Source organism: Notamacropus eugenii, chromosome 6, assembly GCF_028372415.1.
Source record: "Notamacropus eugenii isolate mMacEug1 chromosome 6, mMacEug1.pri_v2, whole genome shotgun sequence".
NCBI classification, from domain to species: domain Eukaryota; kingdom Metazoa; phylum Chordata; class Mammalia; order Diprotodontia; family Macropodidae; genus Notamacropus; species Notamacropus eugenii.
Genome location: NC_092877.1, coordinates 322,533,056 through 322,560,314, shown reverse-complemented (window position 1 = coordinate 322,560,314; position 27,259 = coordinate 322,533,056). Strand labels below are relative to the sequence as shown.

The following is a 27,259-nucleotide window of genomic DNA, read 5'->3' as shown; positions in this document are numbered from 1 at the left end:
CTAATATTTGGAGGTATTAGGAAAGGTCGCCTGCAGGAGGTGGCAGCTTTACTGAGTTTTGATGTATCCTAATGACTCTTCAAGGTGGAAATGAAGATGGTACATTTCAGATGTGTGCAAAGATAGAGGTGGGAGAAGGAATAGTGTATACAGGTCACGTAGGCTAGAATGAAGACTACTTGAAGAGCGGCACAGTGGATAGAGACCTGGGCTTGGAATCCAGAAATCTCATCTTTGTGAGTTCAAATCTGGCCTTGGACACTTAGTAGCTGTGTAACCATGGCCAAGCCAGTTTGCTTCAATTCTTTATCTGTAAAATGATCTGCTGAAGGAAATGGCGAATCATTCCACTACCTTTGCCAAGATGACTCCATATGGGGTCACGAAGAGTCAGAAGTGACTGAAACCACTCAACGACAACAAAAGCAATGTGGAGAACATTTAAGTTAGATTGAGAATTTTGTGTTTTATTCCAGAGGCAATATAGAACCACTGAAGATTTGTGAATGGTGGTGACATGTAACACACCTGTACCATGAGTCAGCATGGTGCAAGAGGAATACTCTTGGACTTGGAGTCAAAGAATATGGGTTCACATTCTAGTTCTGCTACTTATTAGCTTTATGACTATGGACAAGTCCTTCAATTTCTCTGGACCACAGATTTTCCTAGAATTTTTATAGAATAAGGAGCTTGGATTAGATGATCTCTAATGATCCTTCCAGCTCTAAATGTGCAATTTATATGAGAAATGTTTCTATAGGAAAATGCATTCTGAATTTCAATTGAGGATGTGAAGAATGTAAAGTCCTTCCCATTATCTCTCTTCCTTCTCAACTCAACTTGATAATTTATAGACAAACTCTGAGGGCATCATTAAACTTCCCAGCCTATAGAAACAGATTTCCTGTCTGTTATCATTTAATTTCATCCATTGGTTTGAAAAGATGTTTCACATTTAGTCCAAGGTCTTTTGATTGATTGAGATGTGTTTTTATGTAGTTAAAGTATCAGGCCTAAAATGGAGTGGGGTAGTTTCATCCCCACTCTTACAAAAGTAACAGAGAAACATTCTTACATATTCTTGAACAAGAACAAAATCATTTCCCTCAGAGCAGGGTAGGAAACAACCTCTTCTAGACTGCCTGGCTCTGGACTGGGGAGGTTTTGGAACCTTTGGTGCAGAGATTTGCTGTCACTATCTGCTAATGGATGTCACCTCTCATTCTCTGTCTCCATGAAGTCCCCAACTTGTGCAGCCTCTGACAATACTTGGGGCTCTGGTTGTAGTTCTATACCTGCTGTACCACTTATATCTCTGAGTCCTCCAGGTGATGGATACCAGCATTAATCTTTTTACTTCCAGTGATAAATTTCATCCTTCAATGCTCTGCACTGTGGCCACGTAGCTTCATGGGAAACAAACTGCTGTAAATTCTGCAATAAGTGATGGTATTCTGTGTTTTTCTCTTTGCATCAAGAACTGACCTCTAAAACAGTCTTTGACCTCACTTAGCATATAGAACATAATAGGTGGTTTATTAAATTGACAGTAATGATTGCTTTTTGACATTTTGCTCATGAACTAGCTGAACATACTTTTAAAGACATTACTGATATCTTTAAAATTTTGAAACCCCAAAACTCCCTGGGGTGTAGGGACTGTAGGAACATAAGCTGGACCTTCAGTTTTACAAAAGGGGGAAAGGGAAGTCATCTGATTTTCACTGAAGGGAATAAAGTCACAGAACTAAGGCTAGTCTTACCATGTTTAGCAGAATAAAGCATACTACCACTGGTCAATCAGGAGTTGACAGAAACCTTGTGACTTTATCAGCAATTGATCCTCTTTGTAGTCAGATAGGACCCTCAGCTAAGTTGCAGGCAGTCATCTGACTGTCCTGGCTCAATAGACCTTCCTACCATTCTTGAGCCTTCTATTTTCCTCCTAGTCCTATGTCTATGATCCTATGATGTCATTTTGATCCTCTACAATCCATCTCCTCTTAGCTGCTGCTGTGATATTCCTAAAGTATAGGTTTGACGAGGTCATGCACCTGCTCAAATAGCTCCATAGTTCCCTATTGCCTCTAGGATAAATACAAAACTGCTGGTATTTAAAGCCCTTAACAGCTGGACTCTAACTTTCCATTTTAGGCTTATTATATGTTATTTCCCTTCATGTTTTTGCTACTACTACCAAACTTGCTGACTGGCTGTTCTTTTTATCCCACATGCATTTCCAAGTTCTGATCCTTTGCTAGGCTGCCTCTCCCTAGACCCACCCCAACTTGGAAGGCAGTTTCACCTCCACTTCTCAGACTCCAAGCTCCTTTGCAAAGGCTGGCTTCAATTCCACCTCCTACATAAAGCCTTTCCCTATTCCCCCAGCTACAAATTCCTCCTGCAATTACTTTATGATGTTCATTCTTCATTTTTGAACAGAACTGATGACATCACAATGTTGAGGTCAGGGTACACTGTGTTCATCTGTGACTGATCAGTCCAGCACGAGTTCAGAAGGCTCTCTCACAGGTCAGATACAAGTAGGCCATTAGAGCATTTGGAATGGAAATGTCTCTGGATATAAACAGCTTGAATTTCTCCTTTGCTCATGGATTATATAGCACCTTCTTTAATGTGAGCACGCCATAGTAGACAGTTCTGTACCAGTATCTCCCATCACAATTGATACTAAAGTTCTTCAGAGAGACCCTGAGAGCACCCTAATACTGCTTCTTCTGACCACCATGTGAGTGCTTTCTTACTATATATACATACATATATACACATATGGGCACACAAGCATATATACATATGACATGTATGTGTTTTATATTCACAGGTGTGTACACATAGACATATATACATACACACATACACATATTCACACATACATACATGCATATACACACACTCATACCCATGATAGGTTGTAAGCTCCTGGAGCGCAGGAGCTATTTTAATTTTGGTCTTTAAATTCCCCCACTGTGTAGCAAAGTGCCTGGCATATAATTTTCACTTCATAAAAGTACTAGATAATTTGAAAATTTCATATAATAATTTTATGGATGGCTTTGCAGTGTGAGTAACTAGAGCGCTACAGCAGCAAACACCCTGACAGATACAGGATGGCCTGCTAGCACAGGTTGTTTTTCTAAAAGCAAAGCAACTTTTGAGGGATCAACAATCTTCTTTAATCACATATAGCAATAGATAAAATACAAGCCCAACAGATGGGGCTTCTAACCCTCTGACCATAAGCAATACATACATCACAGATCAACAGACAAATCCAGCTGTCTGACCATTATATACATACATAGTTATCAGAGAGAGAAGCATCAATATCTGGGTTTTCAAAACTGAGGGACTCCTTAGCAGCTGCCCAGAGTCTTATCCAGTCAAACAAATATTTCCAATGAATAAACCCCAAAGTAAAAGCTCAAATCAGAATATATATACATTTTTCAGAGCCAGAGGGAATCACAACTCTTGAGTACCAGTGTCTCATTAGAAAATTAACAAAAGGTGCCAGCCCTCCTACAAATCTTCTTTAATTAAACTCCCCTCAATGGTCAGGCCCATTAATGGGTGGGGAAGATCTTTCTTAAGAAACAAAATTATGTTAACAATAAGCAAAAATGCATTATCAATACAAAAATCTACTTCACTGGGGTATTGCAAGGCTCAAATGAGATAATATATGGAAAGCTCTTGGTGAACCTCAAAACATCATATAAATGTCAGCCACTATTACCACATATGAAAAAATAAAAAGAGGAATTTGAGAGGAGCAATGACCACAAAGGACAGAGCCAAGCTCTGACAACAGTCACAGTTATAAAGAACCAGCTGCACACAATGTCCTGGCAGGGAAGGAACTGAGAGCCCCGAGAGGACAGCATTGAATCTGCTCTGGGTCATACAAGTAATTTATCCCAGCTGAGGTCTTCTGAGCCCATCTCTATAAAACCTGTATAAAGAGGAGGAATGTGTCCCAAATCATGGGATAAATGGGATGTGCAGTCTTTCAATATCAGCATCTCTCTGTGTAGGTTTAGTTAGCCTGTTTGGCACTGGGTGAAGCAAGACATAGGGGCAAGGAGGCAGGCAGAGAACTGTCTGGAGCTCATGAAGATACATTTTTAAATATTAGTTTTGACAAATGTGCCTATTTCCATGCCTGATAATTTCTATTTAATAGGTATTTATTTTGTGATCTGTCAAGTCACATGTTTAGCAAATAAACCTTCTGTAACAAAGCCTTCTGCAGACTATAAAGGGTATGATTTCAAACCTTGCCTAAGCTTGTCCTGCCTGGCTCTTCCCAGGGGTGTCAATTGCAGGTCTAACATGTAGGGAGAAACAAAAGAGGGAGAGGAGAAAAAGGGGAAATTCAAGAAGTGAGGAAGAGGGATAAAGAGGCAACAAGAGAGATATCTAAGAATTTTTATTTCATTTTTAGTTTAATTCCCTGTTGACTTTTCCTCAGTGGCCATTCTATGCATTTTCCTATCTTCCTGTTGCCTACCCCTTCCTCCCGGCTACTTTTACTTCATCATCTTTAGCAAATCATTTTTCATTCTCCTTCTCCTGCTTCTTCTTGAATATCTGGGCCCATATTCAATGGATTTCTGTTGGCTGCCAAATTGAATCTGGGCTCTTCACCTGACATTCAAAGCCTACAAGGCTTTGGTTCTAACTTACCTTTCCAGACTCATCTCTCACTTTTCTCCTATACTACCTGACTCTCCAAGCATTTGGACTATATATAGTCTCCTTTACTCATGCTGTTCTTTTCTCTCAAAATTCTCCCCCCTCTTTTTTGCATCTCATCTCACTTTCTTCAAGAATCTTTGCATATCCCTTCCCTATCCATAGTCAGATGTGATCCTTCCATCCTCTCAACTCGAATACATTTTTTCTACAGCTCTCTTAAAGATCTAAGCCCTATCTACCTTACATTCTAGTTATTTTTATATGTCTTCACCTTGCACTGTAAATTCTGAATTTTATGAGTGCTTTAGCCATCTGTTTTTCCATTTAAACTTCATATTAGACCTTAATATAGCAAACACAACTTCCCTTATAAATATATGTTTAAAAAACCATATTTCAATGTGCAAACATCATAACAAATTATTATGCATTCCTTCTTACTTCTATATCATCTCCCTTCACTTATAGAATTTGTGCGTAGGAAAGACTCATTCAGCATCTTTGAATTTTGGTTAAGAGATCCAGTGTAATAAGCTATATAAGCCTTATGGACATGTTGCTTAGAAAACCCTACTTTATTGGTCAGATCTGTTAGTCACCATTTTGCATTAGCCTTTACTACTTCTAATCTCTTCCTATTAGATTTCACATATATTTTAGGTGGTATCTTAAGGTTAAAACAGCAAAAAGGAGATTTTGAGTTGAGGGATTTGGAGTTTGACCTTACCCCAGAAGAATCCTTTATTTGTCATTTCCTAAGCCATTCAAATAGTATAGGAACTCATGGAATAGATAGGCCATGAAAGATTATGGTTTGTAATCCTATTCCACTTAAATCAGGATATTGATTGCCTCTGACTTTGAACCTTATTTTGTCATCAGCTCTTCCCCTCCTCCCACCAGTCCTGGGCCCAAGGCATCTGTCCCCCAGGTGCGTCATTCAAAATACTCCTTAGAGCTATAGTTGTCACATGTTTGAAGTGGGACTGACAATAATATTTGCTACTCAGCAGCCTGGAATGTTTGGTGCATTAATGAAATAATGTTTGGAGAATACTTAACAGCCTTAGATGTAATGTAGTGCGTCATTGCTAAGCATTATAACGAATAGCACTTAGAACATTCAAAACCCCTTATAAATATTCCCTCTTCCACTACATCTAGTCTAGTGCTTTTCATGTATCTCTCTGGGTCTTCTAAAAATCCTCTTCTGAGTAGCAAAGAGTGGAAATCTAGCCAGTTAAGGAGTATTTTCTAGGAAGGAATGATATGGATTAGGTACATTTTGACTGTTGAAAAACAATCTCATTCAGTGTGGTATTTCTTAAGGGGCAAAGGAACTATTTTCAATTGTTCCCTCACAAATGGGATGATTTAGGCACTGTTAATCTGTTGGAAGTTTTAGAACTGAGAAAGTGCCATGTGAGTAATTTGTAGTTGTTAACTTTTTCATTTCTCCAGTTGCAAAAGGAACAGAAATAAATTTAGCTTTACTCAATCTCTAGGTATGTTAATTCGGCTCCAACCCAACCAAGGAATGTCTAATTGCAGAGACAAGTTTTCTTTGACTGAATGGTAAATGATGATGTTCTTTGTTTGCATTCTTAGCTTAACATTGGATTGACTTCAAAGAGGTTTGTGATAGGAACTTAACAAATTCAGTATGGTCTGAATTAAGAAGGAACAATCTCTTTTCTGATGCACATGATGAATATTTTTTCATTGAATGTTTTAAGAGCTGACTTATTCAAAGGATAATTTATTAATCTTGTGTTTTCTTTGGATGTCATTGTAGTGATCATTGGTGAGTAAAAGCAAATAGAAAAGAGCACTGAATTTGATGGGGACCATTTTTCTTTTTTCTTTCTTATTTATTTTTTAGTTTTCAACATTCATTTCCACAGAATTTTGAGTTCCAAATTTTCTCCTGATCTCTCCCCTCCTCCTACCCCAAAATGCTGTGCATTCTGATCACCCCTTCCCCCAAACTTCCCTCCTTTCTATCAGACCCCCCCTTTCCCTTATCCCCGTCTTCTCTCTTTTCTTGTAGGGCAAGATAGAATTTGATACCCCAATACCTGTATTTCTTATTTCCAAGTTACATGCAAAAGCAATTCTCGACATTTGTTCCTAAAACTTTGAGTTCCAACTTCTCTCCCTTCCTCCCTCCCCACCTATCCCCACTGAGAAGGCAAGCAATTCAATATAGGTTATATATGGGGAGTTTTGCAAAAGACTTCCATAATAGTCATGTTGTGTAAGACTAACTATATTTCCCTCCATCCTATCCTGCCCCCCATTTATTCTATTCTCTCTTTTGTCCTTGTCCCTTCTCAAAAGTGTTTACTTCTAATTATTCCCTCCTCCCATTTACCCTCCCTTCTATCATCTCCCCCACCCCACTTATCTGCTTGTACCCTACTTTCCTGTAGTGTAAAATAGATTTTCATAGCAAATTGAGTGAGCATGTTATTCCCTCCTTAAACCAAATATGATGAGAGTGAGCTTCATTTCCCCCCCTTTACCTCCCCCCCTTTTCTCTCCCATTGAAAAAGCTTTTTCTTGCCTCTTTTATGAGAGATAATTTGTCCCATTCCATTTCTCCCTTTCTCTTCCCAATATATTCCTCTCTCACCCCTTAATTTTATTTTTTTAGATATCATCCCTTCCTTTTCAACTCACCTTGTGCCCTCTGTCTATATATATGTGTGTGTATAATCCCTCCAACTACCCAAATACTGAGAAAAGTTTAAAGAGTTATAAATATTATCTTTCCATGTAGGAATGTAAACAGTTCAACTTTAGTAAGTCTCTCATGATCTCTCTTTCCTGTTTACCTTTTCATGCTTCTCTTCATTCTTGTGTTTGAAAGTCAAAATTTTCTATTTAGCTCTGGTCTTTTCATCAAGAATACCTGAAATTCCTCTATTTCATTGAATGACCATTTTTTTCCCATGATATACTATGCTCAGTTTTGCTGGGTAGATGATTCTTGGTTTTAATCCTAGTTCCTTTGACTTCTGGGATATTATATTCCAAGCCCTTCAATCCCTTAATGTAGAAGCTGCTAGATCTTGTGTTATCCTTATTGTATTTTCACAATACTCAAATTGTTTCTTTCTAGCTGCTTGTAATATTTTCTCATTGACCTGGTAACTCTGGAATTTGGCTACAATATTCCTAGGAATTTCTCTTTTCTCATCTCTTTCAGGAGGTAGTCAGTGGATTCTTTCAGTATTTATTTTGCCTTCTGGTTCTAGACTATCAGGGCAGTTTTCCTTGATAATTTCATGAAAGATGATGCCTAGGCTCTTTTTTTGATCATGGCTTTCAGGTAGCCCCATAATTTTTAAATTGTCTCTCTTGGATCTATTTTCCAGGTCAGTTGTTTTTCCAATGAGATATTTCACATTGTCTTCAATTTTTTCATTCTTTTGATTTTGTTTTGTGATTTCTTGGTTTCTCGCAAAGTCATTAGCTTCCATCTGCTCCATTCTAATTTTGAAAGAACTATTTTCTTTAGTGAGCTTTTGAACCTCCTTTTCCATTTGGTTAATTCTGATTTTTAAAGCATTCTTCTCCTCATTGGCTTTTTGGACCTCTTTTGCCAATTGAGTTAGCCTATTTTCCAAGGTGTTATTTTCTTCAGCATTTTTTTGGGTCTCCTTTAGCAGGTCATTGACTTGCTTTTCATGATTTTCTTGTATCTCTCTCATTTCTCTTCCCAATTTTCCCCCCACCTCTCTTATTTGATTTTCAAAATCCTTTTTGAGCTCTTCCATGGCCTGAGACCATTGCATATTTATTTTGGAGGTTTTGGATGCAGAAGCCTTGACTTTTATGTCTTCCTCTGATGGTAAGTATTGTTCTTCCTTATCCAAAAGGATGGAAGAAAATACCTGTTCACCAAGAAAGTAACCTTCTATAGTCTTATTTTTCCCCCTTTTTTTGGACATTTTCCCAGCCAGTTATTTGACTTTTGAGTTCTTTGTCAAGAGGAGGATATACTCTGGGGGCCTGTAAGTTCTCAGTTCCTCCAAGGTGGCACAGTTAAGGGAGAGGAGTTTACTCTTCTCCTGTCCTGTACTCTGGTCTAGGAGCAACCACAGGCACTCTGTTCTGCCCAGAATCTGTGAGTAGAATTCTCTCTCCAGAGCTTCCACCAGCTCCACTGCCAGCACTCTTCCTCAACCCAGGAGAGCCAATCAGGGATGAGAGCCACTCAGGGATGATATCTAGATCAGCAGCTCAATTCCCCCAGGGCCTTTAGGCAAAGGGCTCTAACAATGGATGCTGCCACTGCAGTGGCTGCTGCTGGGGATTCCAGACCATGTTCCCTTCTCACCTGAGTGAAAGACTTTTCTCACTGACCTTTGAAGCTATCTTTGGCATTTGTGGGTTGAACATTCCGGGAACTGGTGCTGCTGCTGGAGCCCTGAAGCCTGTTGTGGGTCCCAGTGCATGCTGGGCTGTGCTCCACTCCATGCCTGGTGCCATAGACCTTTTCTGTCAACATTTCAGGCTGTTGTGGGCTGGAAATCTCTTTCACTCTGTCATTTTGTGGCTTATGCTGCTCTAGAATTTGTTTAGAGTCATTTTTACTGGTATTTTATGGACCATAGGGGAGGAGCTTCTACAGGTCCACCTTTCTAGTCTGCCCTCTTGGCTCCACCCCTCGATGGGGACTATTTTTCCTGAGAATCTTGGTTCTAATATTTATCACCTGTATGACTTTAAGCAAACCACTTCATTTTGGGGGATTAAGTTCCTGAACTGTAAAATGAGACAGTTGGAAAAAATAAATGATCCCTAAAATATCTTTTATTACTACTGATCTATAGTTTTATATTCCTGAAAAGAACCATAAGCCAGTTTATGAATTTAATACTCATCAGTAAAGAGATGATACTAGTATGATGACCATCAGCTCTTAATGGAAATCTGGATAAATTTGAATAGTTCTGATCCATGGCAAGTCATTTAATCCTTTGGAGCTCAGTCTCTCCATCTGTACAATGAGTATAATAATGAAATTATTTTATCTCAAGTGGTTACAGAAGGAAAGCAATCTATACACCTTAAAGTACTCTTGATTTAGAGAAGGAAGGGACTTTGGAGGCCATCTACCTCAGTCCCTTCATTTTACAGATGATGAAACTAAATCCTAGGCAAGTTAAGTGACTTAATAACCAGGAGTCTGAACCCAAACCCTCTTATACCAGAGCCAGTGCTTATTATTACCAAGCTGAGGCATGATACTCATTGAAAAAATGAAAGAAGGAATGATTAAGATAATGTTTTAGGAAAATTAATGTGTCAGTGGCACTGGAATGCTGAAGAAAATGTAGATAGAAAAATAACCTATAAGAATATCAGCTAATTGAAGATAATTAAGATATTTTAGACTTGAGATGAAAGCCCGATCTATTTTATGGTGGTGGTATGGAGTATGAATGGAAAGGAGGGTATGAATCCATGAGATATTTCTAAATAATAATAAATTAGACTTAGTGATTGATTGGATTGGAGAGAGTGATGGGTAAGGGGAAAATAGGAATCTAAGATGCCTTAAAGATTTCAAGACTGGGAGAATGATCTTGGGAGTGATTTCAATGATGGAGACAGAAAAGTTGGAAAGGAATGTTTGTCTCAAGAGGAAGGTACTTCATTTAATTTTATATAGATCAAATTTGATATGATCATGGGACATCCTGGTGATAATGTCTTGTAGCAAGTTGGAGATATTAAACTGGAACTGGGGTGAGATATTTGAGACTGATGAAGACTTAGGATTCCTCCAAGTAAGAAGATATGGTCTGGAGCATTTCGATAGAATAGACAACATCTTAAGAGAAGGAGCAGATAAGATCTGAATGTCTAAAATACCTAATTTAGTTCAACTACCTCATTGTACAGATAAGAAAACTGAGTCCTAGAGAGGTCAGATGACTTGATCAGTGTTCCATAGGCAGTAAATGCGAATTTTACTGTCTTCTGGTAAGTCCAAGTCTAGCAGTTTTTGCATTTCACCATGTTGTCTCCAATGGGTATATTTTCTAAATTCCTCCTCATTGCCAGCTCTCCTCCAAAAAGTAATGTGGCATTAATCTTTTAATTTTACAAATTCTGGCAGAGAAGGCCGCTACGATGCATCCTGAGCTAGGGGACTGCAAATCAAGCCTTGAGGGAGTGTTAAGCAATTCCTCCCTCAAAGACTGACCTGAAGAGTGATAGATGCAGTCCCTTTTTCATCACTGAAAGTCCTAAACCTCCTCCTCAGATGGAAAAAACAGATCAGGACTGGAAAAGATTTATTCAGGGACTTGGATTTTCATCCCTGGGAACTGAATGGAAATCCCAATTTTGTTCTGAGACCAGGAATGCAGGGAAAGAATCTCAGAGTGTTTTGGAAATACCCATTGCAATCTAATTGTCAAAGAGTTGTGAACCGCTTTTAGCATCATTCCAATTAACAATTCAAAACCTGATTTTGCATTATTCATGGTGTTTAAATAACTTATCAACTGGAACAGCAGTGATGTGAAATGGCTGCAATTAGAAAAGCTTACTTAAAGCTTGTAGACAAATATCCTTAATTAAGCAATATTGTCTGATTGGTGGTGGTGGTCAGGGTAGCTTTGGTTGGCTAATGGCTGGTTGGAAAAATGCAGACTCTAGGCAAAAAGAGCAAGTCAGTTGAAGGTAGCGCTTCAGAATATCAAAATTTATATTAAGAGAGGACTAGGAGTTCTATTTGGGCACCATCACTGGCCTTTGTGTAATCAGGATAAATAATAAAAATAATAAAAATTCATGAGAATATGATAGTCACTTTTTCATTATAGGCAGTAAGGTAGTGGCACTGAGTTGACATTATAGCAAATGGCCGTTTAATCAAAGCTTAACCAAATGTCTTTATCTTAGACCTGGAAGCCTTGGGAAGTGGAAGCTGTAGCCTCACACCAGATATAGGATAGCTTTTGAGCATGTTGGGAATTTCCATTATAAAATCACCTTGCTGTTACAGAAAGGTTTCAAAGGCAATAGTAATAATAATGCTGATTGGATGGGAATTGATTTAGTCATTAATATGGTGAGGTCCTGGTTTTCTAAGGAGGGGTGAACTGGCCCAAGCTAGAAATGGAGCAAGTCAGAGCTCCTTAATCCTTGGTCATGGCATCAGGCCATCATGCAATGGAAGCAGCCCTTGTACTTTCAGCCTGGGTGGGAGAGGGAGTCCTAGTCATTAAAATATATTTTAATAACCTATTTTCTTTTTAAAAATTTTTCAACAGCTCTGTTGCCAGTTTCTCTTTCTCTTCTACCTGCCTCAAAAGAAAAACAAAAACCTTCCAAACGAATGTATGCAGTCAAACAGAACGAATTCTCTCCCTACTACTTCCCCTCCCCCTCAAAAAAAGTCATAAAAGAAAAACACAACTGTGATCACAAACATGTACAGTCAAACAAAACAAATTCTCTCTCTCTCACTGTGTCAAAAAAATTGTTTCATTCTGCATCTTTAGTCCACCTGTTCCCTATCACAACATAAATCTAAACTTGTGTCCAGTTCTCAAGTTTTCCTGCATCCTAGCACCATTTTTCTTTTTTTTTTTTTTTTACTATTTAACTTATTTATTTTCAGTTTTCAACATTCATTTCCATAAGTTTTGAATTTTCTCTCCCTCCCTCCCCAAGATGGCATGCAATGTGATATCCAGTACTACTTTTCTAGACTTGTTTCCCAATGCTCCTAAAATTCTATCTTGTTCACAAAGCATTTACCTTGTAAACACTCCACTGAGGTGATTCTCCTGCAGTTTTCCCCATGTACTGTGCTACTTTCCTCCCCAAATCCTATTCTGCCTTCCATACTATCTTCTTCCTGATCATTCCGGCTCATTCTCTGAACTCCAATAACCATAGGATCACAGAATTTAAAGTTGGAAAGGGGCTTTAATGATCATAGAAGGCACATATCCCTCATTTTACCTATAAAGAAACTGATATTCAGGGAGTAGAAGTGATTGGTTTAAGGTTTCCCAGCCAGGAAGAATAAGAACTGAGACTTGAACTGAAGTCACCATAATCTTTTTATCAGTGTTTGTTCCATCTCATCATGTTTCCTCCCCCACTGAACAGACAAGGATGTCTCCAATGGTTCTGAAAGATTTCCAAGGAAGCAGATTTCATAGTGTCCCTAATCATCATCACTTAATCTTTTGCCTATCCTTTAGGCCAAAGAGCATGTAGAAAGACTTTTCTGACTTAGGAAAATATTTGCTTAGCTCTGTCAACTACCTTTCCCCCTTCCTTTTCTCTATGATATCCTCACCTTCTCCATCTTTATGGCTCACAAATTTCAACTTGGAAGGAATCTTTGAGGTCATCTGGGCTTAATCCCTTCCCTTTACAGATGAGGAAACTGAGAGGGCAAAAAGAGGTAGGATTCAAACAGAAGGTTTCTTGATTCAAGGTCCAGTACTTTATCTGCTCTACCATGTGACTTCTCCCAAGGGAAACTCATTGGGTTCAATCATTTTGTTTAGGTATTGTCAGCATCTTCACTCCTCAACTCTTATTCCATGTAGAAAATGTTTTTAACTAAGGATAGTGCTATGGAAGTTCAGGGCAAATTCAAGAAGTAAATGGCTCAGTTCTCAGTAGCCTCTAGGTGAGGAGAATGATGGGTAAAGGCTAGTGTTCCTTTCACCATCCATAGGAGAAGAGCCGTGCCTCCCCCCTCTTAGGATGATCAGATTTGAGTTGGAAAAGGACCTTCAAGCTCACTTAGTCCAACTTCCTCATTTTAAAATGAGACCCCCAACAAAAAAAAGTGATTTACAGGTCATAATAGTACTTAAAGACTGATATATATAGTTCAGAACTTCTGTCTTGTATTTGTTGCTATTGTATCCTGTACATTATCATAGGAAAGGAACCTTAGAGGTCAAAGACTCCAAACTCTGTTCACCCCCTCCTCCATTTTACAGATGGACAAACGAAATGCCCAAGGTCACATAAATGTCAGAGGTAGGATTTGAATTGTCATCTTGATTCCAGGTCTAGAGCCCTATTCCCTATGCTAAACTGTTTCTCAGTTTTGTCACTTGCTTGCAGGAACTGTGTCATATACTTGGATATATACTGTGGTTCCTATTACAGTACTGAACACATAGTAGGGATTCAATAAATACTTGTTAGTTGATAGAAAAGAATTGTTCTTTCCAGGTGCTGGGCTTTTGTCCAGCTAACTAGAGGGGGATGGCAAGTATGGAGTGGTCTTCTGGGAGAGGTAAGCTACTTAATTGGATCTGGAGATAGCTGATGGAGCCAGCATTCGAGGCAATGCTTCCTGGCTGCCAATTAGGAAATACCAGGTTACGTGTTTGGATGCATCACCCCCTGGGCTTATCTTCGAGTCTGGAAATAGAATCAAGAGTGTCAGGTGCCCAGCCTCCCACTAACTGAGGTCAGAGGTGCCTGATGCTGTGCTCCTAATTGGGCTTCCTTGTGTCAGAGGCCAGTGAAGGAGCCTCTAACACAATGCAGAAGGTGGTATATTTAGCCTTTATGACGCATTTCAAGGAGAGATATGCTAGAAACAGTGACGCTCAAACATCCTGTGATTAAGACATAAGGCTTGGGTGTTGATGCTCTTGCTTACAGCTAAAATGATCATTACTGAATTTTAGTTTTTCTAAAATACCACTAGTCATAAATGACAATGGTCATAAAATCAGGGACAGCTTCCTGGTTGAGTTGGACCCAAACTAAGAAAGTACTGTAGGTAGCTGAAAAAGCTAAAGCAACTCCATTTTGTCTGTGTTTCCTCTATGTTACCCTATTTGTATTGTAACTCCTGCTCTGTCTGCAACCTTCCTTACTACTGAAACAGCAAGGACAGGTCTATCTATTAGGGTGGACTTATAAGTTATAAGCTTGACCTTCATTCTCGAAGAGAAACATGACATCAGGAAGGTGATGTCATGATTCCAAGTGAATTAGATTTAAGTGAGGCAGGATGTGCAAAGTCACCAGACTCATTCTCTCTTCCCAAGCCATCTGGATCCAGTGGCAAGATATAGATCAGGAGATCTGGAGATGGTCTCAAATGCAGTGAGACACCTTGACTAAGCTGTTTCCCAGATCTCAGTTTGTGTGAGGCAACACCCATTCAGTGATTAAGGCTAGGTAAGAAAAATTGGTGGTGGTGGGAAGTGTTATGAGAGAGAGGTCACCAAAGAAGAGCCTTTTCTGTTATTAGTCTAAGCAATAGGTCCTGTCCAATAAAAGGATATGACATTCCCAATTCCTACCCTGTAAACTTTCAGCAACAAGTGCTGTCCAGTCCTGAGGTACCCTATACCCAATTTACCTCCTGGCTAAATTGAAGCCTATATAAACTTTGGTCTTTTGTTCCTTCAGGGAGTCTCTGCCTGTGTGGGTGGGGTTCCTTTGTTGACAAACTTAATAAACCCTCATTGGTTCCCAAATTTTGGGTTTGGTTTTGGGTTCTGGGTCTAGATTCTTCTGGCACTGACAATTTTACCCACAGTAAATGGTAGCAGTGGTGGGATTTCCAGACTGATGGACCCATGAAATTCCAGATGTCATGACCTGGGAAAGGCTTGGGTACCTCCACTTGGGATAGCCCTCACACATTGGTTCTGAGAATCTGGTGAGTATTTGTACTTGGGCAGGTGGGGATTGATCATGCCTGATCCACAAATGGCAATTTCTCCTCCCTCCCATTAAATCAATCAGATGGTCTGCCTGGTTTAATTTGGTTCTGGGTTAGAAACTGGTTTCTCAGGATTAATCAGAAAGACATTGCCAGCAAGTGCTTCTGTGTGGTTATCTTGAAGTATTGTCTGTGTTTTTCATCTTGGTAAATTCAACCTGCCCTTTTCCTCTGGCCTGGTCAGCTAAAGGAAGAGGGTGTAAAGAATGAAATCTTTTCTGCAAAACTTTCAAAGTGATCAAAAATAAAGTCTGTCCATCTGTCTGTCTGCCTGTCTCTCTCCCCCACCCCCCTTTCTAACTGGAGAAGTTTGGGAGGCAGCCAAAAGAAACTCAAATATGAAGGAAGCTCAAAGATAGGATGGAAGTTGCAATACAAACAGGATCAGGGGTAAGATAGAACTACAGACAAAATGGAATCACCTTAGCCTTCTTGGCTACCCACAACATGAAATGCTTTCTTTCAGATGAGTTCTAAAAGCAAGGTCTTAACCAATCACATTGCCATATCCCTCGCAGGATAGGATGCTGCTCCCTCCTGCATCTATATTGGTCCAACTAGACTGATAGCTAGGTGAAATTGGCATTGAATCTCCCAAATCCAGAATATATATATATATATATATATATATATATATATTCTATAATATAATAATAATATAATATAATGATTATAATTAGAATATAATCTCACCTTGGCCTCTTAGAATCTTGGCTTTCCTTTTGGGTATAATTCAGGGGCTACCTCCTCTTCAAAGATGATTCCTCCAGGTCTTGGTACCTCTTCCTGCACCCCCGCCATTTTTCCTTGCATTTACTTATCAGGGTAACTGTTATATTCCCTCAGAAGAAGAGAAGCTGCCCTTAGGGCAGGGATTGCTTAGTTTCTGTCTGTGGCCTTAGTGACTAGCTCCGTATCTTGTGCCTTTTTAAGGGGAATAGAGATAAGGAGCAGACCTGTAGTTTGGGGTCAGAAATTTAGAGTTGGAAGAGACCTTAAAGATCGAGCCACTTTACAGATGAGGAAACTGAGATACAGAGAGGTTAACTAAGACCATCAAGGGGCTAGGTGATAGAGACAATATTTGAGTCTAGGTCCTCTGCCCCCAAATTTAGTGCTCTTTTCATTGTACACTGATTTCATAAGGAACATGGCATGGAGAGTTTCCATTCATTCAACAACTTATCTATACCTTGCAGTCTGAGAGAGCTGAAGTCAAGCGACTAGACTAGGAGCCAATGGACAACATCTCTCAGAGTCAGGACTTGAACCTGGGTCTTCTGACTTCTAAGTTCAGCCCTCAACCCACTGCATTGCACCACATTTCTTTCTACTCCCACCCCATCGACTGGATCTGTGAATTCATTGACATTAGACCCATCCCCCCCCCTCACCAATGCAGACTAATAACCGACCTAAAACGTGAAGTCGTAGTGAGTTTCCTTGCAAATCATAGATGCTTAATAAGGATTTGTTGACTGGAATTGAACTTGGAGTTCATATAGTGATACATGAACTGTGAATACTGTTTCCCCAGAAGTTTCTTTCTCCTGGAGAGGTCCATGAACCCTCTTCTGGTCTAGGGGCCTGTGCAAAGCCTGGAGGGGAAGGTAATCCTGCTCATTTCCCCTCATCACCAGCTAGTTTTCAGCTACCAGTCAGAGGAGAACTGCAACTACCATGGAATGTGCTAATGAATCCTGCCTCCACTATTCGACATTTATAGAAAGTTGAGTGGCCCCATGCAAAGTGATTTCTGCCAAAAGGAAGATATCCCATCTCTGGAGACTGAGGAGTTAATAAATGGAGGGAGCTGAGTCTGCCAGAGGCAAGCAGAGCAAAAACTGCTGCTGGTTTTTCAGTTAAGAAAACAAGGCACAAACAACCAATTAGCAAAGCCTTAATGCAATTAGAGTGGCTGGAGTTGCTCAGTGTGTCCAATTCTGAAGTTTCTGCAGGACAAATCCCTTAGCTGGCCTGTGTGGCATCCCTCATTTTCCCACTCCTTTGTTTAAAACTCAGAAAGAGCATGATGGGAGGCAAAGGTGATAAAGCTGACTGCAATAACTTCCTTGGCTGGTTTTAGTCCAACTTTTCCCATGCACTTCTAGCCTCTAGTACATGACCATTGGTTCTGCCTCAACCTTAGGCAACAGCAAAACTCCAAAAGTAGTGGTAGAGAGATTCACTGCTAAACTGCTGTCAGCCTTTCAGCCTACTTTGTTATGGGTGGGTGGAGCACTGTGGGGAAGCTGAGGAAGAAGACTGTTGGGGTCCTATGACCACCTGATGGGGAAAAAAGTGAGAAGACATAAAGAACAAACATTTTTTCCCTGGTGCATGAGCAGGGTCAAGTGTACTGAATCCTCTGTATTTAGTGAATAGTCTCTGGAGCTTTAGATTGGTTAAACAAAATAAGTCATACCAATGTAACAGAATGCTATTATACCATGAGAAGTCATGATTTCAGAGACACCTGCAAACACTTGCATGAACTGGGGCAGAGTGGAGTGAATACAACTAGGAGAGCAATTTATCTAACACTAACAACATTATGAAGACTACTTGGAAAGACTTAAGAAGTCTGATCAATGCCATTTAAAGAACCTGATTTCAGAGGACCAAAGAGGAAGCACATTAAGAGGTGATGGACTGAAGAGGCAGAATGAGACATATATTTTTGGTTATAACCAACAGGGAAATTTCTTTTGCTTAACTGTGCATATTTGTCACAAGGATTTTGTTTCTGTCTCTCTCTTTTTTTGAAAATAGGGGAAAATGTTGGAGGGACAGAAAATAGATACTTGGTAATTGAAAAATTAAATTAAAAAGGGTAGAGGGCAAGAGGCCCAACTGAAAGCCTGGGATGAACAATGCACCATGAATTGGAAGACCTAGGTTCCAGTCCTAGTTCCCTCACTGAGTATAGGTGTGATTTTGGTCAATTTAATTGACATCTCTAAATTCCAGTTTCCACATCTGTAAAATGAGTTCTGAGTCTCACTGGGAAAGTTCTTTTTGCTGATCTAAGCACTGTTCAATGGTTTCTTGAATTTTTATATAAAGCTTCCTTTAGGAAAGGCAGCATAGCAAACTATGGGCATGAAATAACTGAGGGACTGACAAACCTTTCTGTGCTATTCCCCTCCCAATAGAAACATTTCACTAACCTGCCGCCTTGTGATTGAAATTCTTGGCATTAGTTAGGTAAGGTTCAGAATTCCATAGTGATGATAGTAATACCTTATTTGGAAGGTGGATTATTAGTATTAATACCTTAACACATATCAGATGTTTAATTGTAGCAGAGAACAGGGTGCTAGGGAGGTGGAGCATAGGTCTAATAGATTTTGATGAGTTAGTGAAGTAAGAGGGAAGTATGGGAGAGGGCAGGTTTGTGGGAAAAGGTTCCAGAAAGAGGGTGAGAGATGTATGGAAACAGTTTTTTCCAATTTCACCATTTTACTTAGGGAACTAGAGAGTTTGCTTCCAGTTATTCATTGAAGGGCCAATCAGGAGCTAAAGTCATAAACAGAGTTGAATCCAATAGCCCATTAAAAAAAATCCTATTACAGCCTTTTGCTGCACCAGCCTTTGAATGGGAATAGTGCTAGGATGGTCTCATATTCTATTTGAGAAGTATCAAAAATATAGGTCATAGCTTTTCACACATGAAAGAATGCAAATGCTCTACAAAAAACCCACAAAAAAGAAAAAAAATTATTTTAGATTCTGTATCTTCATAGGGACCTGAGTCTTCCACTGGTCTTAGTTTGCAGCTAGAGGTTACCATTAATCATAGGAGCAGTGGCCTAAACATGGGAGCAGAAAACGGCTATGAATCTGAGCATTCAAATCCCTGCATTCATTCTACCGTTTTTTCATTTTGCTGATGGCTGAAAGCCCTGGCTGCAAGCATGTCCTTGAATGCTAGAAGGGGGATTTGCCATATGATATTTCCCATCACACAACCTGGCTTAGCCACACCTCACATTGTCTCCACTGATCACAAGGGATGTTGACAAATGTTCAGGGAAAAATGAATTTCAATTAATTTGAAAATTAAATCATAGCATACTGCATTTGTTGTAGGGAGGAGAAAAGCAGAGGAACTAGGAGAGGAATGTATCTTACCAAACAGAGACAGAAGAGGGGGCTGCAATTTACACGGTACTGGAAATTATTTTCACAAATTCAACAACAGAATTCCATGCTGCTCTGTGTTTCTAATAGCCCCAGTAGGGTAGAGGGGAAGGTGGTAGCCCTCTGGGAGTATAATATGTAACATGACCCTTTGCATTTAAAACTTTCCACATTCAGTCTCCCATCTAACTTTCTGGACATATTTTGCCATATCATCCTTCATGACCTCTATGTAAGTTTGTTTATTTTGTCAGATTCTAGCACAGTGCCTTGCATATAGAAGGTCCTTAATAAATGTCTGTTGAAATGAACTGGGTGCTGCCCCATCCACTTCAATATAGCATGGTACATGGAAAGAACACTGGATGGGGAATCAGAACTGACTGTGGTCCTGGCTCCACCACTGCTTGGTTTTAGTTGTTAGTAAAAGTTCTTTAAACCTCATCTACAAAATGGGGATAATATCTGCCATTTTTCCTTCAGGATTAGAAGACTATGTAGGCAGAAATGTCACATAAGCTGCAAAGTCTTCTGGGAAATATTCAAATGATGCTCACATCGGTGGGTCAGATTGTTTGCCTCATTTCTTCTCCATTTTTCTTTTTTTCATTTTTCTCCATTTTTTGTTTATTCCATCCGTAAGCCATGTTCCACGGTCATTTCTTACTCCCTCTTCTCTTCTTTTGGGCAGTTGCAAGTTGCTATAACTCATTTCATACTATTTAGGCTTCCTTCCATTATCTCTCATTCAATCAGCCAAGCAACATGGATGAAGCACTTACTTTGTGTCAAGCTCTGTGCTAAGCACTGGAGATGCAAAGAAAGGCAACAGACCATCTTTGCCCTCAAGGAGGTCACAGTCTGATGGAGGAGACTCCAAGCAAATAACAATTTACAAAAAGCTGTATGCAGGATAAATTGGAGATAATCCACAGAGAGACATCACTAGAGTTAAAGGGGATCAGGAAAAGCTTTCTGCAGCTGAAACTTGAAGGAAGCCAGGAGGCAGAGATGAGGAGGAGGAGGGAGAACATTTCAGGAATGGGGGATGATAACCAGTGAAAATGTCTTTAGTCAAGAGATACAGTTTCTTTTACGAGGAAAAGCAAGGAAGCCAGTGTTAATAGACTGCAGAATGTGTTGGATGTGTGTGTGTGTGTGTGTGTGTGTGTGTGTGTGTGTGTGTGTGTGTGTGTGTGTGTGTGTGTGTGTATGAGAGAGAGAGAGATAATGAGAAGTCAAGGGCGAAGCATATGTTGTGGGTCTTGGGGACTAAGAGGCTGCTCTTTTTCAATGGTTGCAGATTCTTTGACTAGTTAGCACTTATTACTACCTGGACAAGAATAATAATCTAGTCCCCATAACTTTCAGCTAGTTCCTCCTCTCTCTACTTATACCCTCTAATTATGGGAAATTTAATGCTCAGAAAGGCATTTTTAATTATAGTAGCACAACTACCCAAGGACACCAAGAAAGAAAAGAAAATATCAGAAAAGAACCAAAAAAAGTAAGAAATAATATTATTATAGAATGGTTGATTGTGTGATCATAGCTTTAGAGCTGGAAAAGATCTTAGACATTATCTAGTCCTCCCTCTGTCCCCTCATTTTTTAAATGAAGAAACTGAGGCCCAGAGAGTTTAAATGAATTGCCAAAGGTCACAAAGGTAGTAAGCATCAGAGGCAGAATCTATGTTTTTAAAATATATGTATTTTCCAATTACATACAAAAAGTAATTTTTTACATTCATTTAAAATTTTTTTGAGTTCCAAATTCCCTCCTTCTTTAACCCTGTGGAGGAAAACAATTTGATATACATCATACATATGCAGTCATGCAAAACATTTCCATTTAGTCATATCATGAAAGAAAACAAACAAAAAAACTCAAGAAAAATAAAAAAAATAAAAAAGTATCCTTTGATCTGTGTGCTAACTCCATCAATTCTTTCTCTGGAGATGGATGGTATTTTCCATCATGAGTCTTTTGGAATTATCTTGGATCATTGCGTTGCTGAGAAGAGCGAAGCCTATCACACAACATTGTTGTTACTATCTACAATGTTCTCCTAGTTCTGTTCACTTCACTCAGCCTCAGTTCACGTGAAACTTTCCAGGTTTTTATGAATACATCTTGCTTGTCACAGCTCATTATGGCACAATAGTATTCCATCACAATCATATACCAGAACTTGTTCAGTCATTCCCCAGTTGATAAGTATTTCCTCAATTTCCAATTCTTTGCCATTACAAAAAGAGCTGCTGTGATATTTTTTTACATATAGGTCCTTTTCCGTTTTTCAAAAAATCTCTTTGGGATACAGATATAGTAGAGATATTGCTACATTAGAGGGTATTTACAGTTTTTATAGTCTACTGGGTATAATTCCAAATTGCTTTCCAGAATAGTTGGATCAGTTCACAACTCCACTAACAGTGGAGTCCCAGTTTTCCCACACCCCTCCCACTTAGAGCATTTTCCCATATGGCTATAGATACCTCTGATTTCTTCATTTTAAAACTGAGAGGCAGGATTTATTAAGTATTTTTTCTGAGTTTTACAAAAAAATTTCTCTTTTCAATTTTTGGTTCAAGGTAAAGTCTTCTGGGGAAGGGGGAAGAAGGAATTTATTTAGGAAGGAATGTGATGTAAGAATAAGTTGTATGTAATACATATGTATTAATGTAAATAAGTAAAACAATTAAAAAATAATTTGACAAAAAACAGTACCACAGAAATCTTTGTAACACTGGTGTTGAGAGAACTGACCAACACATAATCTTCTAAGTGGGTTACATATGACTTCTGCTGGAGAAAGCCCATTATGTTTCACTGCCAAGACTGGCCTAGGAGTATGCCTGATGATTTCCAGTAAGTATGCTTGATTTTCCTGTATTTTCATTTAGTATTCCTTAGATTACACAGAAACTTCCTTCTTCTTACCCTCTATTAATTTTCTTCCTGCCCTACTGTTTATACTGGTTACTATTGTTAGATGGGGCATGTATAATAATCAGGACTCTGTCTTGTCTCATTGAAATTTAGAAGTATTCTTGGCCCAGTGCCATGTCATGGATGCCTGCAAAAAGCTATTTATTTTTCAATACAAGATAGTTGTTCTTCTGCAATGGTTGTAAATTCTTCGACCAGTTAGCACTTATTGCTACCTTTATAAGGATAACAGCCTAGTGCCTATAACTGTCAGCTCTCTAATTATAAGGAATTTAATGTTTAGAAAGACGTATTTAGTAATAGCAGCATCCCCAGTCCCTTGATATGCAGCTTCTTTCTTCACTACTCCATTATCAAATCCATTGACATTTTCTAAGTCCCCCCCCCCCCGCCCCTTCTTAGGCTTCTCTGAAGATTTTAATGTTATTGAACACCATCGCTGACTGTGTAATTTCTTGTGCTTTGTCTTCAGGGGCAATACACTGTCTCAGCTCTCCTCTGACCTCTCTAGCCAATCCTTTCTCCTTTCCTGGTTTCTCACTCTTTCAGACTCCTTAAGATAGGTGGACACAAGGCTCTATCTTTGACTAACTTTAATTTTCTCTTTACACTCCCTTCTTTGGCAGGTAGAAGGTGACTCCCAAATCCACATCTTCACATTTGTATGTTCTTTTTCTCATCTCCAGCTCCATATATGCAATATAATGTAATACAATATCCATTTATTAAGCAGCTACTATATACCACATACTATGCAAAGCAGAAGGGGTGTAAATAAGAAAGGAGAGTCTCTGTTCCTAAGGAACTTACACTCTAAAGGTGGAGGGGGAGACAATATACACAAGGAAATTAAAAAATGGGAGAGTAAAAGGTACTTGGCACAGGAAAATGGTGATGATGGAGTGGAATTCAAAGAACGAGCTGATGGGAAATCAAGAAATGGTTGGGCTTCTGAGTACTCTTTATAAAGAGGCTCTGGGAAGAGGTTTTTCCTTCACCCTCAAGTCCTCCAATCAAAGGACTAGTGGCTACTGAGGGTTCTGATGAGATGTGAGTAGCAAAGGTGATGACCTTTCCTAATGATGAGTTTCCTGGTGATGATATTATCCTGGTGTGTGTGTGTGTGTGTGTGTGTGTGTGTGTCTGTGTGTGTGTCTGTGTCTGCGTGAGCCCGTGTACATATGTAGAGAGATGATGGCAATGGCACTAGTGGGAAATGAAGAGATGGTTGGTATTCTGAACCTCTTTATGAGAAGACTTTGGGAGGTTAAGGTTCATATAGAAATGAAAATGACGGTAATAAAAATAAAATGCCTCAATACAGCTTATTAAAAACCAGAAACAAATGTAAGGAACAGCTAGATTTCCTTTCCACAGACTGGACTAAGCTGAAGAGGTCCTCTGCTGCTAGGGCACAAACCAAGCATCTTGACTCTTTACCTTTGACTTCTTATACTGAGAAGACTCATGCTGTAGACTGATTCCAAGTAAGAAGCTGACAATCAGGTGATTTGAGAGTCTGTTCCAGGAAAGAGCATTCAGAGACGACCCCTGAATGACTCCACTTTTCCTCAGCAATCTCCTCATTGGCCTTGGGACCCAAACTGCCAGGATCTTTGGGAATTCTCAAGATTTGCAGACCTGTGGGGGAGGTTGGATTCCTGATCCCTCAGCATTGAGCTCACCTGCCTGTCTTCATTGCTATAAATATGCTCCTCTCCCATATCAGAGAGCCTCATCAGATAGGCTCTAGGGCCTCATGAGCACTTTGTTGAGGAAGAGATCTAACTGATGGTGATGCCACTTTGAATGAATAATCTCAGTTTGCTGCTGTCCTCCCTCTCCTCTACTTCCCCCTTACCAAAGTGTACAGAAACTCCAATGATTAAAAGATGAATCTGGCTTTGAGCTTGGGAAGGAAGCAGCCTCACTGCAATGAGGTGCTCACGTTCATTCATGTTGGCTGTCTTTTCATCTGCTCCTTTCAGACTTGGCACAGGATGACTCATTGTCTTATTCCCTCTAACCATGTGTGTTTTGACTTTAAATTCGGCTGTCTGACGCCAAGCAGTGCTGAAGTCATGGCAGTTTGAGCCAGCAGCCTCCCTGAAGAAACCTGAACATGTCTGGATTGGAGAATCTGAGCACTTACGCAGAGCTGCTATAGATTTGCCTTTTTCTTTCTAATTGAAGGTAGGTCAGAAATAGCAGGGCTTATGAAGTCATCTAGCCCAGAATAGAGAAAATCAATTCTTATCACATCAGCATAAATGGCATTATTTTTTTCATGTTGGCTACAATCTTTGAACTGAGATATGGTAGCCCTTCTTTGAATGAATCTTCAGGGAAAGGGAATTAAATAATAGTAATAAAGATGCTCTACATCCATTGAATCCTTTATACTTTTCAAAGCCTTTACCACCTACTCTCTCATGAGATTCTCCTAAGAATATATGATGGTTATCTGAGCAAACAGAATTATAACTAAGGATGGGTCACCAGAGCATTGTCTGAGGGTGACAGATTTAAAGGATGTTAGATTTAGAGGGTACTGATAGTTCTTGTAGCACTCTAGCAGTGTAGACACGACAAAGCTTCTAGTTAACACCTAATTAGCAAGATATATGAATTTAAAAAGTCAGTCAGTTAGACACCTGTCATTTATTAAGCTTATTAGGTTCCAGGCACTATGCTAAGTTCTGGAGAATACAAAGAAATACAAAAATAGTCTTTGCCTTCAAGGAACTCACAAGGGAGAGACAATATGCATACAACTATGTGCAGATAGCCTATATACCACATAGATGAAAGATAATCTCAGAAGGAAGTCAGTAGCATTAAAGGACACTGGAGAAGGTATATTATAGAGAGTTTTGAGGTGAGACTTGGAGGAAGTCAGGGAAACCAGGAGGCAGAAGTGGAGAGGCATGGAGGCAGCCAGGGAGAATGCACACTCAGGAGCTGGAGTGTCTGGTGTGAGGAACAGTGGCTGCTGGCTCAAACTGCCATGACTTCAGCTCTACTTGGTATCAGACAACCAATGGATTATAAAAGAGAGGGAAGAGAAAGGAACAAAATTATTAAGCACCTGGTAGGTACCAGGACTATTCTAAGTGTGTTACAAATATCTCATTTAATCCTAGAGTACGTGGAAGGGATGAGAGTGTAAGAAGATCAGAAGGTAGGAAGTGTAGAGGGTAAGAAGGGTTTTAAAATCCGAACAGATCCTGAAGGTATTAGGGTGTCCCTATAGTTTTCAAATAAGGAGTGACAGGGTCAGATTTGAACTTTAGGAAGATTGCTTTGAAATCTGAGTGGAAGATAGGTTGGAGTGAAACTTCTTGAGGAAGACAGACCAACAAGAAGGCTATTATAATATCTAGTTATGAGATGATAAAGGGCTGCATCCCTCCTACCTCCAGGTAGTGTAGCAGTACCCAAGGAAAATGTTGGGGGCATACATGAGAGATGTTGCAAAGGTAGAACTGGTAAAACTGGGCAAAAGGTAAGACATGGGGGTTGGGGGGTGAGCCAAATATTAGATGAGATGAACTCTTTCCTTTTCTTCCCTACCTCCAACTAAGGTAATGTTCAGGTATAGACGTTTCTACTTATAATGCTGAGAGCAAATTACATTTCTCTGTTTTACAGATGAAGGGAGTGGAGGTCAATTACCCTAACCACATGGTTAGGGAGAGGTGAAATGCAATCTAAGTTCAACTCCTTTTTTACATCATGCCACCTTCTGAATTATGAGGAAATCTGGAGTAAGGGGACCTACTTCAAGGAATCCTAGCTCCCATACTTATTGCCTATATGTCCTTGGGTAATTCATTTAACTGTAAGGACCTCATCGTCCTCAGAAATGATGCCATTGATGGCCTATGTAAAATTAGGGAGGTGGAATAGATGGTCTCTAAGGTCCCATCCAATTTTAACTCCTATGATGCTAAAATTCTAAGATGATAAGCTTAGAATTTTTTTTTAAAGCACTGCTTTAGGCATTATTGAATTATTCAAGTGAAATGTCCTATGAACAGTAAGGAACCTGAAGAGTTAAGTGAGGGCTTAAGTCTGGAGTTGCAGATTTCAGTTATGATCACAAAGATTTAAACTATATGATTTATGAATTCCCTGAGGGAGTGAGTATTTCCCAGGCTCAGTTAATCCACAGCAAAACTTTAAAAAAATCCTTATTCATCAGTACTCCAAATGGATCTGTCATTACTGGTCATTTACATCTCATATTACACAATTCTTGTCCACATCCAAGATATGTCCATTGGCTACCAATGCCTCTTCTGCCATGCTGCTATCCTCACAGTGGCTAGCCTGGCTACCAAGTACTCTATTGCTACATGTTTGCGCTACAATTACTTCCTGATGCCCTGATCTCTCACCTTCTTCTTACAATCAGTTACTTTATTTTGTAACCAACTCTATAATAAATTAGGAAAGAAATATTCCCATTGTACTGGCTATACTTAAGGCTTTCCTCAAGTTTCCCCCTCTCAACTTTGCACAATCTCAAAGTACACCCCAAGACATCAGACTTATGGTGGTGAACCTCTTTCAACTTAGTTGGGCTGGTCCTTGGAGAGTTTCATACAGTTCATTATTAGCACCCAAACTTGTAGCCTTTTTAGACTGGGAGGAACCAAGATAATTTAATCTGCATTGGCATAACCTTGAAGTAAC

The 27,259-nt window shown here is 39.5% G+C and overlaps 1 protein-coding gene across 1 annotated transcript in view; it reads left to right on the top strand.

The window, feature by feature from the left end:
* The first annotated feature begins 2,530 nt into the window (after positions 1–2,530).
* Positions 2,531–27,259, top strand: part of SCG2 (secretogranin II) — a 38,506-nt gene continuing 13,777 nt past the window's right edge. Inside the window, exon 1 of the mRNA XM_072617956.1 lies at positions 2,531–2,752. The gene's annotated coding sequence lies outside the window, so the exon portion shown is untranslated. The remainder of the gene's footprint in view (positions 2,753–27,259) is intronic.